This window comes from Bubalus bubalis, chromosome 5 (assembly GCF_019923935.1).
Source record: "Bubalus bubalis isolate 160015118507 breed Murrah chromosome 5, NDDB_SH_1, whole genome shotgun sequence".
Classification (NCBI taxonomy): Eukaryota; Metazoa; Chordata; class Mammalia; order Artiodactyla; family Bovidae; genus Bubalus; species Bubalus bubalis.
The window spans coordinates 121,074,954-121,093,171 of record NC_059161.1 but is presented as its reverse complement, the minus strand read 5'-3'; the positions used below and the strand labels follow the sequence as shown (position 1 = coordinate 121,093,171).

Sequence of the window (18,218 nt, the reverse complement as noted above, 5' to 3'; positions counted from 1 at the left end):
CCTCTGAATGGGAAAACTGGGGAAATGGAGGCCTGGTATTAGGGACATAGGTGCAAGTGATAGGGAACGAGGGTCATAGTGGGTGGGGAGGCTGAAAAGAGCCAGAAGTGGAAAATTGGAGGAAATAACAGGAGGAGCACTTTTTTCTAAGGCCATCTGCCTCAGAATAGTGACGTGGGCCCCAGCTCTCAGTGCCTGAACATTGGAGGGAGGTCACATCTGGTGAGGGGGATGTTTGTAGTCCCCAGAAGTGTGGGCTTGGGCTGCGATTTAACCAGCGGTAGCCATGGCACTGGCGACCCACTCCAGTACCGTTGCCTGGAAATCCCATGGAAGGAGGAGCCTGGTAGGCTGCGGTCCATGGGGTCGCTATGAGTCAGACACGACTGAGTGGCTTCACTTTCACTTTTCACTTGCATGCATTGGAGAAGGAAATGGCAACCCACTCCAGTGTTCTTGCCTGGAGAATCCCAGGGACAGGGGAGCCTGGTGGGTTGCTGTCTATGGGGTCGCACAGAGTCGGACATGACTGAAGCGACTTAGCAGCAGCAGCAGCAGCAGCCATGGCTGTGGTGGCCAGGGGTAGGTGAGCTGGACCTGGGGAGGGGCGAGGATGGGGTTGTGGGCAGCGCCAGCAGACGCTCCCGATGTGCCTCACTTGGCAGAGGCTGGGATTGGGCACGAAGGGCATGTGACCCGTAAAGGACCGCTGCCCATGCTCTTCACAGTTAAACCAGTAGAAGGAGGCAGTGCCCAAGCTCCCTGGGCCAGTCAGGCCTCCAGTCCCACGCCACTCCTCATCATCACCTTTCACCCTCCTCCCTGTACTTGAGCATCTTGCTTGCCGCACTTCTGATGAGCTAAGAGCCAATTTGCCCAACGTACAGGTGGGGAGAGAAGGGTAAGAGTGGGGTCTGACTTGCCAGGGGGATTCATTGGCAGAGTGGGGTCCGAGGGATGCTCTGATCTGTAACCCTTTGAGCTGTGCACTTCCCCCTGGGGCAGTGAGGATATGGCTTGTCAGCCTTGGGTCTGCTCCTGGCCCCTATCCTTTTCCCAGCATCACTGACCAATCCCTAGTTCTGGGCCTGCTGGGTACAAAGGTCATTGGTGTTTGTGTATCTCCAAGGTATGCCTAGTTCCTCCTGGGTTCCAAGAGCAGTGGTGTGTGTTTGTGGGTTAGTGGCAGAGTTGACTCTACACCTCAGTGTTTCTGCCCCTGAGAGAAGTCAGCGCTTTCTCAGCTGCCCAATGTCTGGGTTCACTCACCCTGGGGATGTCCACCCTTAACTCTGGAAACTTCACAGACTCACTTCCTTTCACTCCAGCAGTATCCCAGTAATACTGTTGCTGGCTAGGGGTTTTTCCACCCTCTTCATCGGCTGCCTGCCTCTTACCCAGGAGTCCCATTTCCTACTGGTGCACCCACGATACTAAACCTGTGAGGTCTGTGACTGTCAGCCCTAGAGCTGCTGGTAGCGATGACAGAGGGACTTGGGAAAGAAGACTTTTCTTTGGCTGACTTTCCAGGCCCTGCACAGGCCTGGGAGTTAGGACCTGGGGAGAAAGACTGGACCCTGAAACAAGAACTCGTGACAGTCATATGCCCAGAAAAGCCTTTTTTTCCCCTAGATTATCTCAGAAATCTGGCTTGGTGCCTTTGTATTTTCCATTATGCAGAAAATTTTCTTTGTAGATTTCATCAGGGCAGCTTCTATTTCCCACTGCCCCCCACCCCGCTTAGGGTAGCAGTAGCTCTTATTCTTTTTGCCTTGCTGCCATGTGCTGTTGGCAGTGTTCTGGGGCTTTGTAAACATATGAGATTCTGGGTACACTTCAGGTTAGGTGATAAGCCTATTTTGCAGATGAAGTGAATCCTAGAAGTGAGTCCTAGTTAGGTAGGGTGCTGCACAGTAAGTGACCATGTTGGGGTTTTTACCTCATTGTCTTATTTCCAATCTAATGTATTTGCTGGCTTCTCATTGCAGTGGCTTCTCTTGTTGTGGAGCATGGGCTCTAGGGCATGTGGGCTTCAGTAGCGACTGCACGTGAGCTCAGTAGTGTGGTTTCTGGACTCTAGAGCACAGGCTCAATAGTTGTGGTGCACAGGCTTAACTGATCCTCTGCATGTGGGTTCTTACTGGATCAGGGATTGAACCTATGTCTCTTGCATTGGCAGGTGGATTCTTGACCACTGAGCCATGAAGGGAGCACAAAGCTGAATTCTATTGATATGAGTTCCATCCAGACATCTTGAATTTGTTGTTCTCTTGACTGATGTGGTCCCTGGAGGAATCTGAAGTTTTCTCACACCTAGGTTTGTGAGCTCTGTGGAGGTAAATGCTCAGAGGAGACAAAAGAAAGAAAGGAATTAAAGGAGGAGAGAAGGAAGAAAGAAAGAAGGAAAGGATTAGGAAAGAAGAAAACGATTCTTTCTCAGGGTCTGTTAATGAGGAACCGGTCAATCACATGCTGTGGGGGCAGGGCCAGGTGATGAATTAAGCCAATTATAGGACACCATGCCCCTACCAGGATGCTTGGTCCAGGACTGGACACATGATCTGAGATGGTCCATTCAGAGCCCTCCCTCGAACCCTGATGTCTTCTGAGCTTCTTTCCTTACTGGTTAGTTGCCTTAGAGAGATAAAGGCATGAGGCAGGCAGCTTGAAACTCTCTAACTAGGTGTAGAAACCTGAGGGAAAAAAGCTGTCAGGCTAAGAGAATCAAAGAAGAGAGAAGGGAAAGGGTGAGGAAAGAGTGAACTGATGGCTTCTGACTTATTGGGTCCAGTCACTGAGATATTTGGATCTGTTCTCATTCCTGTGTCCCGGATACTTGTATCCTTCCAATAAGTCTCCCCTTTCTTGAAGCCAGTTGGAGTTGGGCTCCTCTCGTTTGTGATTCAGACTTGATTCTAGATCCTGCCCGGTTGTGATGTACCTTCCTGACTCAAAGGGAGGCAGCCATTCGTATGAGCTCCATTGAGATGAAATCCTTTATTCTTTGCTGAGGACAGGGCTTGCAGAGCCCCAAACCCTGTGCCCCAGCATCCCTGGGAGGAACTTTCCTCTGTGTGAGTGTGTCTTTGGAGTGGGCCTGAGTGATTCCTGAAGCAGCTCAGCATTTACACTGAGGGAGCCAGGCCGAGCCTATAGTTTCCCCAATCAAAAACTGTGAAATATGCTCTCAGGAAGATGTCACCCAGGACCCAGGTCTCTGAGGGGCTAATGTACTCTGTGCCCCCATGAAAGCTGATAAAGCAGATATCTTTAGAAACCTGGGGGAGACAGAAATACACACCAGTCAGCGTGAGCACTTACCTGCCACCCCCCTCAATATCCAGAGCAGATAGCTTTCCCATTTCCCCCCCTTCTTTGGGAAGAATCCAGTGGCTCTCACAGAAGCTGCAGAAGTGAGGATATAGGAGCAAGAAGGGCCAAAACATGTGGTTGCCATGACAGAGGGGTGTGGGGAGGGGAGGATTGGGAGTTTGGGATTATCAGATGCGAACTAATATTTGATATTTAAATAACACAGTCCTACTGTATAGCACAGGTAACTGTATTCGGTATCCCATGATAAACTGTAATGGGAAAGAATATAAAAAAGAGTTGGTATATATTTGTGGGCTTCCCTGGTGGCTCAGTGGTAAAGATTCTGCCCGCAATGCAGGAGATCGATCCCTGGGTTGGGAAGATCCCCTGGAGGAGGACACGGTCACCCACTCCAGTATTCTTGCCTGGAGAATCCCCTGGATGGAGGAGCCTGGCGGATTACAGTTCATGGGGTCTCACAGAGTTAGGCAAGCTGAAGCGACTAAGCAGCAGCAGCATGTATATATTTGAAAATATATAAAACTGAGTGGCTTAGGTGCAGAGCAGAAACTAACACAACGCTGTAAATCAGTTCTACTTCAATGTATTTTTTAAACAAAGAATAAGAACGGCCCATAGTTCCCCTCACATACTTCTGTTTCCTTCCTTCTGACTCCTGCTCTCTTTTTTTTTCTCTGCTAAGAATGCCTGTTTATCTCTCCATTGGCCACAACCCATTATTTTTTCTAAAAAAATGTTTAACTTTTTAATGGAGGATAGCCAGTTAACAGTATTGTGATAGTTTCAGGTGGGCAGCAGTGGGACTCAGCCATACATATACATGTATCCACTCTCCCCCAAACTCCCCTCCCACCCAGGCTGCCACATAGCCCTGAGCAGAGCTCCCTGTGCTACATAGTAGGTTGTTGTTGGTTCAGTTCAGTTCAGTCGCTTAGTCGTGTCCAACTCTTTGCGACCCCATGAATCACAGCACGCCAGGCCTCCCTGTCCATCACCAACTCCCGGAGTTCACTCAGACTCATGTCCATCGAGTCAGTGATGCCATCCAGCCATCTCATCCCCTGTCGTCCCCTTCTCCTCCTGCCCCCAATCCCTCCCAGCATCAGAGTCTTTTCCAATGGGTCAACTCTTCGCATGAGGTGGCCAAAGTACTGGAGTTTCAGCTTTAGCATCAGTTCTTCCAAAGAACACCCAGGACTGATCTCCTTAAGAATGGACTGGTTGGATCTCCTTGCAGGCCAAGGGACTCTCAAGAGTCTTCTCCAACACCACAGTTCAAAAGCATCAATTCTTTGGTGCTCAGTCTTCTTCACAGTCCAACTTTCACATCCATACATGACCACTGGAAAAACCATAGCCTTGACTAGACGGACCTTTGTTGGCAAAGTAATGTCTCTGTTTTTGAATATGCTATCTAGGTTGGTCATAACTTTCCTTCCAAGGAACAAGCATCTTTTAATTTCATGGCTGCAGTCACCATCTGCAGTGATTTTGGAGCCCCCAAAAATACAGTCTGACACTGTTTCCACTGTTTCCCCATCTATTTCCCATGAAGTGATGGGACCGGATGCCATGATCTTTGTTTTCTGAATGTTGAGCTTTAAGCCAACTTTTTCACTGTCCTCTTTCACTTTCATCAAGAGGCTTTCTAGTTCCTCTTCACTTTTTGCCATAAGGGTGGTGTTATCTGCATATCTGAGGTTATTGATATTTCTCCCAGCAATCTTGATTCCAGCTTGTGTTTCTTCCAGTCCAGTGTTTCTCATGATGTACTCTGCATATAAGTTAAATAAGCAGGGTGACAATATACAGCCTTGACGTACTCCTTTTCCTATTTGGAACCAGTCTGTTGTTCCATGTACAGTTCTAACTGTTGCTTCCTGACTGTAAATAGCATTGTCACAATGCATTCTTTAAACTCACTCAGGCCATCTAGGAAACATTTCTGCTCCCACATTCACACTATTTGGCCACTCCAGGCTGGGTTGGGTGACTTATCCTGAAGCTCCCCTGGTCTGTATCCCACATCACCCGTCATCTGCCCCTGGACCCCTTTGTACAGGCCCTGCGGCTGCCATTTTTAAGGAATCCAATATAGATTACCTCAACCCAAGCAGGCTCCCTCGTTCCTCCATGAGGCTGGGGTGTTTAGAATTTCTGCAATTCCCTCTCTTCTCCAAAGCCTCCTTTGAGCCCATCAGCCTGCTCTGAACTCCCACAGGGAGCTGACATGAAGCCCCCACCATGTGCTGGGGCTGAGCAGTCACTGTATACCCTTTATTTACCTTAGCATCCAACTTCCCCACAGAAGGGTCAGTACCAACTCACAGGGTGTGAAGTTGCAGCGAAGTTCTAGGGTAAGCATGTAATTTATGATCTCAATCTGGAGACTTTCGAGTTGGGAAGGGGAGACTGTTAACCCCTATGGTGGGACAGCACAATGAGACTGTCCCCAGCCATCCTTCTTGTCACCTGTTCTATTTCAGGGATTGCTAGAGCTGACTTTCCATGTTTCTGCATCTGAGGTCTCTGGTTGAACGGAAGCTCTGTGAGGACTGAGGCCTTAGAGTTCCCCTCTCCTTGTGACTGCCACCATGCCTGCACGGGGTGGTGTCTCCACATTTAGTTCAGGCGGATGGATGTCCCAGACTGCCCTTTCCTCTCACGTGGTTGGTTTTGTGGGAGGCACTGGCCCAGCCACAGGGGCTCTGCAGCATAAGCCATGGTGTGGCTTGGCCTGTAGAAGGCCCCTTCTTCCCAACAGCAGCCCAAGAGTTCTTGCAAATCCCAAATTTGGGAACCAGCCCCCAAAGTTGTCCCCTCACCTTCTGGAGGTAGTATTTAGGGGACACTGGGAAGTCCATGCCATTGATATTGAAGATAATAGGAGGCAGGGTCTTGGAACTGTCACATGAAATCAAGCTGTAAAAGAAAGCAGGAGAGAGTTTGGCCCAGGTGATCCTTGGTGTGTGGGGAGCCCAAGAATGATCCTGTGGCATGACCCTTAACCTGGTTTTTCTCCTTGGGATTGGGTTGATGTGTTTGAAGATGTTGCGGACCACTTGAGTTGGGCCAGCCAGCACTGAGCTCCCGCTGTCCACAATAGCCTGACATCCGCCAGAACAAGCAACCGCCATTTTGTTTATGGAGATGCTGAGAGACAGAGGGACAAAGCAGGCACCAGGGTCACTCTGAAGTCTCTTCAGGGACTTCCCCCTGGCTGACTGTCTCCTGAAAAGCCCTTCAGCTTCTACCCTGACTCAGTTTTCCTTTTCTCTGGTCACATCATCTTTTTAACTTTCTTTCAGTTCTTGCCTGCACAGGCTCTTTCGTGTCTCAGGGCCTGAGTTTGTGCTGGTGCCCTTCCTAGAAAACCCCATCTCCTTGGTCTAGCTAATTTTCCCTCATCTTCCAGGTTAATTGCCACTTTGTCAAGAAAGTCTTCCCCCCGAGAGTAGATCAGGCTCCTGTCTTGCTCACTCTCTGTAGACTCTTCCTCGTGTCCAGCATGTACCCAGGTGGTAATTCACTGTGTATGTGAGTCGTTTCATGCGCTTCTGCCTCACTACATGTGAGGGCAAGTTGGATCCTCAGTGCCTCCCTCAAGTGCCCAGCACACAGGCGGTGCACAATGAATGTATGTTGAATGAATGAATGAGGAACACCCAGAGACCTGTATCTGTGTCTCACCAATGATGAGTCGGCCCATACAGTGAAGATGGAGGTGTCTAGGACAGCAGATGGTCAGAGTGGTGGTGGGGGAGACACAGGCTGCCCTGGGAGAGTTTGTCTCCCAGCACCGCCCCCTCACCCGGTTCAGACCCTGAGGCCCCTGCCAGAGGAGCATGAGCAGACCTGGTGGCCTCCAAAGAGAAGGAAAGCTTTGGCCTGAGGGCATCACAGAGAACCCCATCTATTATTGCTCCTTGTTCTCAGGCCACTCCTGGATCCCAGCTTCCTGACTCAGTCACAGCCCTGCCCCACTGGTGTGCCCGGTTTGGGCGGTAATTAGCACTGGTCAGGTGGGGTGTCTCTTCTTATGCGTTGCTCTCAGGTCTCAAGACTACAGCCAAACTCTCTTCACTGCTGGGTAACTTCTTTCTGAGGAGACCAGTTTTCCCAGTTTTTCAGGACTTTCTCAGTTTTTCAACTGGCAATTCTGTGTACTGAGAACACTCTAGGTCCTGGGTGGCCCTGGTCAGTAGGTCATCTTAACACAATCCTGTTCAGGTTGGTGCAATGCCCCCTGATCCTCTTTTCACCACACTGTAGGGTCCTCTAACCAGGCTCCCCACCTCACAGCACAGGAATGCAGCCCTTCCCCAGGCCTCTCTGGACCCTTTCAGGATCCTGGTGAGAGGCCTGATCAGGAGCTCTGGGGCAGTTATGAACCCATGGGTGATGTGTGTTCCTATGTGTGTGTGCATCTGTGTGTGTTTATATGTTTGCCTGTGTATGTGTTTATATATGTCTTTGTATGTTTTTATGTGTGCATGTGTGTGGAGCATATGTCTGTGAGTGCAGTTGTGTGTGTCTGTATGTGTCCATGTGCATGTGTGGGAGCATCATTTGGGGTGGCCCTCAGAGGGGGAGGCTTACCGGTCCATGACTATCTGCCATAAGTGGGCTTGGGTCACTGGTACCCACTTGAGATCCCCCTTATGGTAGGCGTGGTCCACCCCACCAAGCATCAGCAAGCTGCTCTTCTGCGGCCAGCTGAAGAGAGAAGGAAGAAGGAGCTCGCTGGAGGAGAGTAACACCAGGCACTGTCTGAGGACTGCGCTTCTTCACCCATCAGAGGCACTACTACGGTCTCCATTTTACACACATGGAAACGGATGCTTGGAGAGCTTGAGTACCTGATCAGGGTTGGTCCCCATCTAATGAGTGTTACAGAAGAGGTTCGAAGCTGGGCAGCCTGGCTCCAACCAGGCCTGGCTCCGACCAGCCATCCTGAAGAAGGCCTGGACTTTTCCAGCCACCTAAATGCTCAGATATACCCTCAGAGGACTCTATGCTGGAGGGGTTGGGCTTCCTCCTTGTCTAGCCTGTCATTTTTCAGGAAAGCTGATGTCTGAGGGTTCAGGCTTACCCAGGGTTGGCTTCTCTTGCCTGTGACCTGTGCTGTCTATGGGACTTCAAGCTGAACAGGCCACCCACCTCCATTCTCCCTGTCTTGAAATTCCTAATATGTTTCGAACAAGGGGTTCCACATTTTCATTTTGCACTGGTTCCTGCAAATTCTGTAGCTCATCCTGGGTTCCCAGTGAAATGTTAGTGAGGAAGGAAACATTTCCGCCATCCCTCTCCTTCTGCATCAGATTCATCAGCAAATCCTGTTGCTTTTTCCTCCAGCCATATCCTGGACCATTTCTCTCCCTCCTACCTCCATCCCGCTCAACCAAACTGCACCCTTGAATCCATGAGAATGGTTGTGTTCCAATGAAACACAACCATTTTTTATTGACAAAAACCCAGTGATGGGGCCAGTTGTGATCCTGGGGCCATAGTTCTCCTCGGATGGACTATCACTCAGGAATCTTCTGGATGAGGTGGCCTACACTTTTTCATGCAACCGAAAGCATCTTAGAGCTCGTTTGGAGGAAAGGCTTGTCCAGCTCAGACTTAGCTGCTCAGGAACAAGGCGAAGACAGGTTGAGAAATGACTCCTTGTCTCTTCAGGTTGTTGAAGAGAGGGTTGGCTTCACGCCTGGTGAGGCTGGGGTAGGCCAAGCCCAGGACATCATCATAAGGTGAATTTTCCAGGAACCCACCAATCTTATTCTTGGTCAGGCCAATTGTCTGGTTCTTGGCAACAGCTGTCCCAAGCTGTGAGACAGGAGAGTGTTCCTACATAAAGGGTTGGAAAGTGGGGCTGGGCTGTTTGGTGCAAATGCCATTAGCACTGCAGAGAAGAACTGAGGCCTCAGTTGACCTCAGATGGGTAGGACAAGCTGGGATAGGAATTGGGCTTCCATTTGTGTGGGGCTGTGGATTTTAACAACATCTGCTTCTCCTGCAAACACCATCTCAGTGAGTCAAATTGATCTCATGTCTTCTGTACAGGTGGGGCAACCAGACTCAGGACAGGACTGAATGGTCCCCCTCTAAGGATACAATGAATAGAGAGCAGACTAGTCTTCTCTTTGGCAACACTATGATCTGATGGGCTTCCCTTGTGGTTCAGACAGTAAAGAATCTGCCTGTTAATGCAGGAGACCCAGGTTCATTCTCTGGGTTGGAAAGTTCCCCTGGAGAAGGAAATGGCAACCCATTCCAGTATTTTACCTAGAGAATTCCACGGACAGAGAAGCCTGGAGAGCTAGGTCCATGGGGTTGCAAGACTGAGTGACTAACACTTTCACTTTCATGATCTGATGACAAACATGAACTGAATTAATTGCAATGGATTGTGGATTCTACACGTGCCCAGGAAGACAGAAGCCATTATGCAATGTCACTGGCTGCGTTCTAATGAAAATTCTGCCTGGATATCAGGCTTTTGGGGATGTGCACACTTGTGTGTGACTGCCTGTGTGTGTGTGTGAGAGAGAGAGAGACCGAGACAGAAAAACACAGGGAGAGCATACTCAGGCACTTTGTGTGTGTGTGAGGGGCAGGCCATAGTTTTTATTAGTCTCAAAGGTCCCTTAGAGTGAGAACCCTTTTATCAGGCCCATCTTACATCTCTGACCCCTGATTCCCCTGCCTGGATACCTGAAGCCCTGTGCTGCCCCAGGGGCCCCAGATCAGTTTTATCCTCTCCCCAAACCCACACCTACTTGAATCCTGAAGGTCAGTGAAGCTCCACTTAAAAAATATGTGACCTTGGCAGGGCCCTCGTTCTGTGCACCTCATGTCCCTTGTCTTTATCCTGAGCTAATAATAGTACCTCCTGCCTGGGGATGTTGCAGGATAAAACAGGTTATTACCATGAAAGTGCCCTGTAGAGCCTGTGAATATAAAAGGGGGTGCTTTATTGCCCCTTCCTCCTGCTCCAGCAAAATGAACATTGGGTAATGGAGATGCAAGTCCACACCCCAAGCCCCTCTCTGGGGTTCGTTGTTTTGGGAGTTTGTGTGTCAGCAGGGGAGCTGTCTCCCCAGGGACAGGGCCCTGCTGGGCACGTGGCCAGCCACTAGGGGATTTTCAGAAAGACAGTCCCTTCCAGCTGGTCGTGCATCTGTTTTGCAGGCATTGGTTGCTCCCAGGGCCAGCCCGGACTCAGCCCCAGGTTCCCCCATTACCCGAATAGTTTCACTGGCAAGCACTCCTGTTATCTTTCCGAAGCCATAGTGGAGGTCGAGTTTCCTCCACTTGCACTGGAAGGTGGTGGACATCTTGGGGGTCATATGTCCGGTATGCAACTGCCAACACAAGAGATCCATATCTGTCAGATGCCAAGGATGGAGAAGGGCGGTGGGGGAGAACAAGATGGGTGGGGGGCAGGCACTCACAGTAGGAGGGACTTTGCAGTAGACAGAGGCCACCCACAAGTCAGACGAGCCGCTGTCAATGATGACCCGGAACTCTTTTTTTTTTTTAATATAAATTTATTTATTTTAACTGGAGGTTAATTACTTTACAATATTATATTGGTTTTGCCATACATCAACATGAATCCGCCACAGGTATACACCTACATATACACGGTAGGTATATACCTACCCCCCGGAGAAGGCAATGGCACTCCACTCCAGTACTCTTGCCTGGAAAATCTCATGGATGGAGAGCCTGGTAGGCTGTAGTCCATGGGGTCGCTAAAAGTCGGACATGACTGAGCGGCTTCACTTTCACTTTTCACTTTTATGCATTGGAGAAGGAAATGGCAACCCATTCCAGTGTTCTTGCCTGGAGAATCCCAGGGACAGCAGAGCCTGGTGGGCTGCCGTCTATGGGGTCACACAGAGTTGGACACATCTGAAGCGACTTAGCAGCAGCAGCATACCTACCCCCTACCCCTGTTACCCTCTCAAAAGTACCACATGTTTATTACTGGTTAAAGGAAGTCAGTAATTTATGCTAATATTGTTCTGAAGCAAGACTTTCAGTGGATAGGATAAAGAGGTTCAAGCATAAAACGAAAAACCTTTAGTAAAGCCCTATAGCCTTAAAAATTGATAACATAAGTTTGTACTATTTAATTATTTTCCTTTTTCCCCCCTTTTCTTTAAAGGAATTGGTACTTCCTGACTCTTTCAACTGAAAAGCCTAGAAGGAATGGCAACTTGGCTACGGTAACTATCATGAGGTCTATCAGGTGGCCTCTAAATTCCATTTCCCACCTTAAGGTCCATGGATTCTTGAAGAGATGACTGATTTCAGGACTGGGCCAAGGAATGAACAAGATAAGCCTGAGAATTTTGAAGGACCAGACATGTGAGGGCATTCAAAGATTAGCAAGAGCTGAACAAAAAGTTTAGGAATCCATTTGATGAGGCCAAAAGTGAGACAATTTTAGCATCAGATCAAATCCACTGAAACAAATTAAATATATAAAAATTCAGAAGTTCCAAATGTTAATAGATAACATGTAATTTGTCACTGTGGCAGATTGCTAGGGCACAAAGTCACCGTCATGGACACTGAGAAAGGGAAATAATCATCAATATTTACATTATTTTTGTTTGTATGAAGCATATTTCATGTAACTATAAACATTTGAAAGAATGCTCTTATTAATTGAAGATTTCCAGGAATTAGATTTAGCAGTGGTAGAAAGAAGAAACCACTGTTTTGCAACATTCTCATGAATTAGTGGATCTTGGCCAAGATCATCTATGGATGATAAAACCATAAGATGAAAGGTCAAAGGTGAAGTTTATAATGCATGCATGAGGTTGGCAACATCAGGACCCAGTGCATCTCAGCATACATCAAAGTGAGGCAACTAGCAATTATGTCTCTTAAGTGATGCCATAAGAAATAACTACAAATTAAATGTTCCAGTAAAATTTGTTGAACATAAGTCTAGATCTAACTACCAGTTTTCAGGGAAATGCATAGATAAAGGAAGAGAGAAGCAATCCTCTAAATCAGCAGTGTCCAGCTTTTTTGGGCACTAGGAACTGGTTTCCTGGAAGATAATTTTTCTAGAGACGTGGTGGAGGGAGTGATTTCTGGATGATTCAAGGGTATTACATTTATTGTGGACTTTATTTCTATTATTATTATGTTGTAATATATAATGAAATAGTTATACAACTCACTATAATACAGACTCTATGGGCGCCCTGAGCTTGTCTTCCTGGAACGAGACTATCCCATCTGGGGGTGATGGGAGAGCGATGGGGAGCAGCTGAAAATACAGATGAAGCCTCACCTGTGTGCTGCTCACCTTCTGCTGTGTGTCTGGTTCCTAATAGACCAAAGACTGGTACTGGTCCTGGTATTGGTGTTGTGGACTCCTGCTCTCAACACAAGACTTGGGACTTTCTATGAGGCACATCACATTTTAAACAAATAAATGATATAAAAAGAAAGGGGGAGAATTTTATTTATTGAAAGTCTTAGAACAACCAAATGCAACATCCAAGTAGTCATCCCCTAGACCTAGATTTGAATAAGTAAACTATAAAGGACTTTTTTTTTTTTTTTTAGAGGATGAGGGAAATTTGAACATGGACTCGATATCAGATGTTAATTTTATTTGGAAGAAAATAGCATTTGTGGTTATGTACATTTTATGAAATGGTACTCTCTTCCTTGGGGTTCCCAGGAGGCTGAGTGGTAGAGAATCTGCCTGCAATGCAGGAGACATTATTTATGACCCCTGGGTTGAGAAGAGCCCCTGGAGAAAAATGTTGCAACCCACTGCAGTATTTTTCCCTGGGAAATTCCATGGACAGAGGAGCCAGCAGATTACAGTTCATAGGGCCACAAAAGAGTCAGACTAAACAACAACAACAGCAACAACTACAACAGCAACAATAACAGTCTCTTCCTTAAAATAAACATGAATACATAGCAAAAACCAAAATTTAAATGAGGGTGTGCTTTGATTGAAAGAAATAGATCTGAGTATTTGCTATGGATTGAATTGTGTCCACCCTCAAGTTCAAATGTTGAATCCTTAATTCCTGATGTAATGATTTTAGGAGGCAGGGTCTTTGGGAGATCATTAGGTTGAGATGAGGTCTTAATAGTAGGGCCCTCATGATGGGATTAGGGCCTTTATAAGAAGAGCCCCCTGAGAACTTCCTCTCTTTCTCTCTCTCATTCTCCTCTCTCTCCCTCCTTCCCCTTCCTCCTCCTTCTCCCCTCCCTCAATATCCCTCCCCATCACATGTGAGGACACAGCAAGGAGAGAACTGTCTGGGCCAAGAAAAGGGTTCCCAGCAGGAACACAATTGACCAGCACCTTGATCTTGGACATGTAGCCTCAGGTCTATGACACCCTGGGTGGACTAAGAGAGTAGTGTTGTAGTTCTGATCTCGGTGAGGTGGCAGCGAGATGTGGTGTGAAGCAACATCTTCATTCCCTGCCAAGGAATTGAACCTGGTAGCCAGGATGAGAACCAGGAATCCTAGCCACCAGACCAGCAAGGGCTAGAGGCTAGAAGCTATTTTTCCTTGGATCTTTGTCCCCCAGTGAAAAATGCCTTTATCATGGAAGCAGAAACTATAAATGAAGGTACAAAGTTTCTTATTAAAGACATAGAACAAGTGGGAGAGCACACAGAGAGAAAAATGGTTTGTACAGATGAGATGAAAGCAAGGCAGAAATGCACACCTGGAGAGAAAGAGGATGGGCCTAGTGAGTAGGAGTTCACTAAAGAGGCGATTAAGTTATTTATATAGGTCCGTTCTTCAAGGTCTTTGTCTTCCTTCAGGCCAATTATCTGATCTCTTTTTCCATACCTGACTCACCCTGGGAACCTCCCCTGGGTGTGCATGCACCCCTCAGCCAAGACGGATCTGGACGTGAAGGCTTCTGGGAGGAGCAAGACTCAATATTTTCATTGTTATTCAGTCGCTAATTCGTGTCCAACTCTTCGTAACCCCGTGTACTGCAGAACGCCAGGCTTCCCTGTCCTTCACTATCTCCTGGATTTTGACAGGAGGATGTTGGAACCCACAAAAAAAAAAAAAAAAAAAAAAAAGATACCCCATGTTAAAGGACAAGGGAGAAGCCACAAAGAGACTGTAGGAGGGGCACAATCACGTTGAAGTCAAATCCCATACCCACCCGGTGGATGACCCATAATAGAGAATAATATTGCCAGAGAAGTTCTCACACTTTTGTGAAGGCTCTAGGCCCCACATCAGACTTCCCAGCCTGGGGATCTGAAAAAGGGACTGGGAATCCCTAGGGAATCTGACTTTGAAGGTCAGTGGGATTTGATTATAAAACTTCCACAGGATTGGGTGAAACAGAGACTCTTGGAGGACACAAACAAATCTTTGTGTACACTAGAACCCAGGGGAAAGGAGCTGTGACCCCATAAGAGACTGAGCCAGACCTGCATGTGAATTTTGAGGGTCTCCTGTGGCAGCATGTGTCAGCAGTGGCCTGCCGTGTGGACAGGGGCACTGGTATCAGCGGTCCTGGGGGTCTGTGTTGGCATAAGTCCTTTTGGACTTCACCTTTAACCCTACTATAGAGCCTGTAGACTCCAGGACTGGGCTGTCTCAGGTCAAACAGCTAACAGGGAGGGAGCACAGCTCGTCCAGAAATCTTGTCTGGAAAATTCCATGGACAAGGGAGCCTGGCGGGCTACAGCCCATGGGGTTACAAAGAATCCCAGCACATCCCAGGGGTGCACAGACACGACTGGGCCACTGAGCACACAGTGCAGTTTACAAATGATAATACTACAGCCAATGGTTTCTGTTGTAAATTCCCCAGGCCAATTACTTTTCACACAGTGCTTTCATTAATTCCAATGTTAACTCCTACGTGTTAAGATTTCCATTAAATTTCAACATATGTAAATATTAGAAATAAGCAAATCCAATTCCAAGCATATATATTGTTCTCAACTAGGGATCAAACCTAGGCCCCCTATGTGGAAGCGCAGAGTCGTAACCCATGGGGCCGCTAGGGAATTCCCTTCCATCATTCAATTTAATTCACAATAGCTAGGACATGGAGGCAACCTAGATGTCCATCAGCTGATGAATGGATATGAAAGCTGTAGTACATATACACAATGGAATATTGCTCAGCTATTAAAAAAGAATACATTTGAATACGTTTTAATGAGGTGGATGAAACTGGAGCCTATAATACACAGTGAAGTAAGTCAGAAAGACACCAATGCAGTATATTAATGCATATACATGAAATTTAGAAAGATGGTAATGATGACCCTATGTGTGAGACAGCAAAAGATACACAGATATAAAGAACAGACTTTTGGACTCTGTGGGAGAAGGTGAGGGTGGGATGATTTGAGAGAATAGCACTGAAACATGTATATTACCATATGTGAAACAGATCACCAGTCCAAGTTCGATGCATGAAGCAGGGCACTCAAAGCCAGTACACTGGGACAACCCTGAGGGATGGGATGAGGAGGGAGGTGGGAGGGGGGTTCAGGGTGGGGGACACATGTATACCCATTGCGATTCATGTCAATGTATGGCCAAAACCACTACAATATTGTAAAATTAGCCTCCAATTAAAATAAATAAATCAGTTAAAAAAAAAAAAATCTCAGTCTCCAAAACTCCTAAGAGGTGAAGCAGCTCTCTCAGCGTGGAAGAATGCGCCACCTGCTGGAGACATCAAGGACTCCGCTTTGCCACAAGTCAGGGAAATCTGTGTCGCCTTTATGAGGAGGTCTAGCACTTTCTGGATGGCTCAGATGGCAATGCAGGAAACCCGGGTTCAATCCTTGGGTCAGGAAGATCCCCTGGAGGAGGGAATGGCAACCCACTCCAGTATTCTTGCCTGGAGAATTCCATGGACAGAGGAACCTAGGGACTACAAAGTCAGACATGACTGAGCTACTAACACCGTACAGCCTCACCAATGAGCAGAAAATTGGATTAAAGATTTACTGAGTATGGCCCTGCCCACCAGAGCAAGACCCAGTTTTTCCCAAGTCAGTCACTCCCATTAGAAAGTTCACACAAGCTTCTTATCCTTATCCATCAGAGGGCAGACCGAACTAAAATCCACATCCTTCAGAATGAAAAGCACAGTTACAGAAACCTAACCAAAGTGATCACATGGATTACCGCCTTGTGTAAGTCAGTGAAGCTATGAGCTATGCTGTGCAGGGCCACCCAAGATGGATTGGTCATAGTGGAGTGCTTTGACAAAATGTGGTCTACTAGAGAAGAGAATGGCAAACCACTTCAGTATTCTTGCCTTGAGAAGCCCATTAACAGTATGAAAAGGCAAAAAAAAAAAAAAAAAAAAAAGACTCATTATGGCCTGACGTTATCCCATGTCTTTTTACCTACAAGGAACCTTTCTGCACATGTGTAGTGTCTCCCTTGTCCCAAAAGAGCGGGGAGCGGTGATCCCTTAAACCTTGAACCAAACAGGGTTTTGCTCCTCTTTGTCCTTGCTATGACTAATTACCTTAAGGTGTTTACTAGAGGTAAACACTGGCTATTTACCCTGTTTCTGTTGTTACTCCCATTTTGGAGGGCAAAGAGGAGGCTGATTGTAAATGCCCTTACTGGATCCCACCTGTCTCTTGTCTCAGAAAATGCTAAAAGTTGTGAGTATCCTGGCTGAAGCCCACTTCTTTGTGCCCTATGAACTGCAAACAGGAGGCCCGTTGTAAATGTCTAAACTGGAGCCCATCTATCTCCTGCAGTTTTTGATGCTGTGTGATCAAATACAGGGCTCATGATAGCATGCTTTTTTAATTTTTGTTGTGTTTGAAATGTTTTTGTAATAAGAAGTTTACAAAATATCCATTTTGAAGTTTTTGTCTTTAGTGATGCCCTGAGGATCCCAGAAAAGCAGTTTTGTGCAGGCCGAGTGGTTGGAGACCCACCTGCTCATTCGTTACTCCAGCTCTTCTCCTGTTATCTGATCACCTCGCCCCACTCCAGACAGCCACCGTCCACATCCCCACCCCACTGCTACCTGCTTGGTCATTTAGCCGAGCCAGATTAGGGCCTGGAGGTAGAAGGAATGAGGACTATTTAGAAAGAATGAACCACGGTGCATGAGACAGGGTGCTCGGGGCTGGTGCACTGGGATGACCCAGAGGGATGGGATGGAGAGGGAGGTGGGAGGGGGATTCAGGATGGGGAACACATGTACACCCGTGGCAGATTCATGTTAATGTATGGCAAAACCACTACGATATTGTAAAGTAATTAACCTCCAATTAAAATAAATTTATATTAAAAAAAGAAAGAATGAACCATATATTAAGGAAGAGGTAATTGAATAGTAACAGGATCCTCTCAATTTGTTTCTTTTTATTTTATTTTATTTATTTATTTTTTAATTTTATTTTATTTTTAAACTTTACATAATTGTATTAGTTTTGCCAAATATCAGAATGAATCCGCCACAGGTATACATGTGTTCCCCATCCTGAACCCTCCTCCCTCCCCATACCCTCCCTCTGGATCATCTCAGTAATCTTCGGATTAAGACTACATGACCTGCAATCAGGGGATGGTGTGTACTGGAAGACATAATTTAAAGGGCTGTCTCTGATCTGAATGTAAGGGGCTTTTCCAGGTACTGTTAATTAGCACATGCACAGTAACACTGAAGGGAAACTGACTCTTGGGTTAATTTCCACTTACAAAGACCCTACACTGGACTGGTCTATAAAGAGGACTGCTGACCTCCAACTCACCTTAAAATGCTCAAACAGAAGAAGCCACACTTAGGCCAGGATGAGAAGATGACACCGGAAGTAGACAGCTTACCCAAGATGATACACCTAATTCTTGTGATC

General features: G+C 47.0%; 1 pseudogene; it reads right to left on the bottom strand.

Moving 5' to 3' along the window:
• Positions 1-2,752: 2,752 nt before the first annotated feature.
• LOC102408336 lies at positions 2,753-17,398 on the bottom strand (annotated as a pseudogene).
• Between the last annotated feature and the right edge of the window lie 820 nt (positions 17,399-18,218).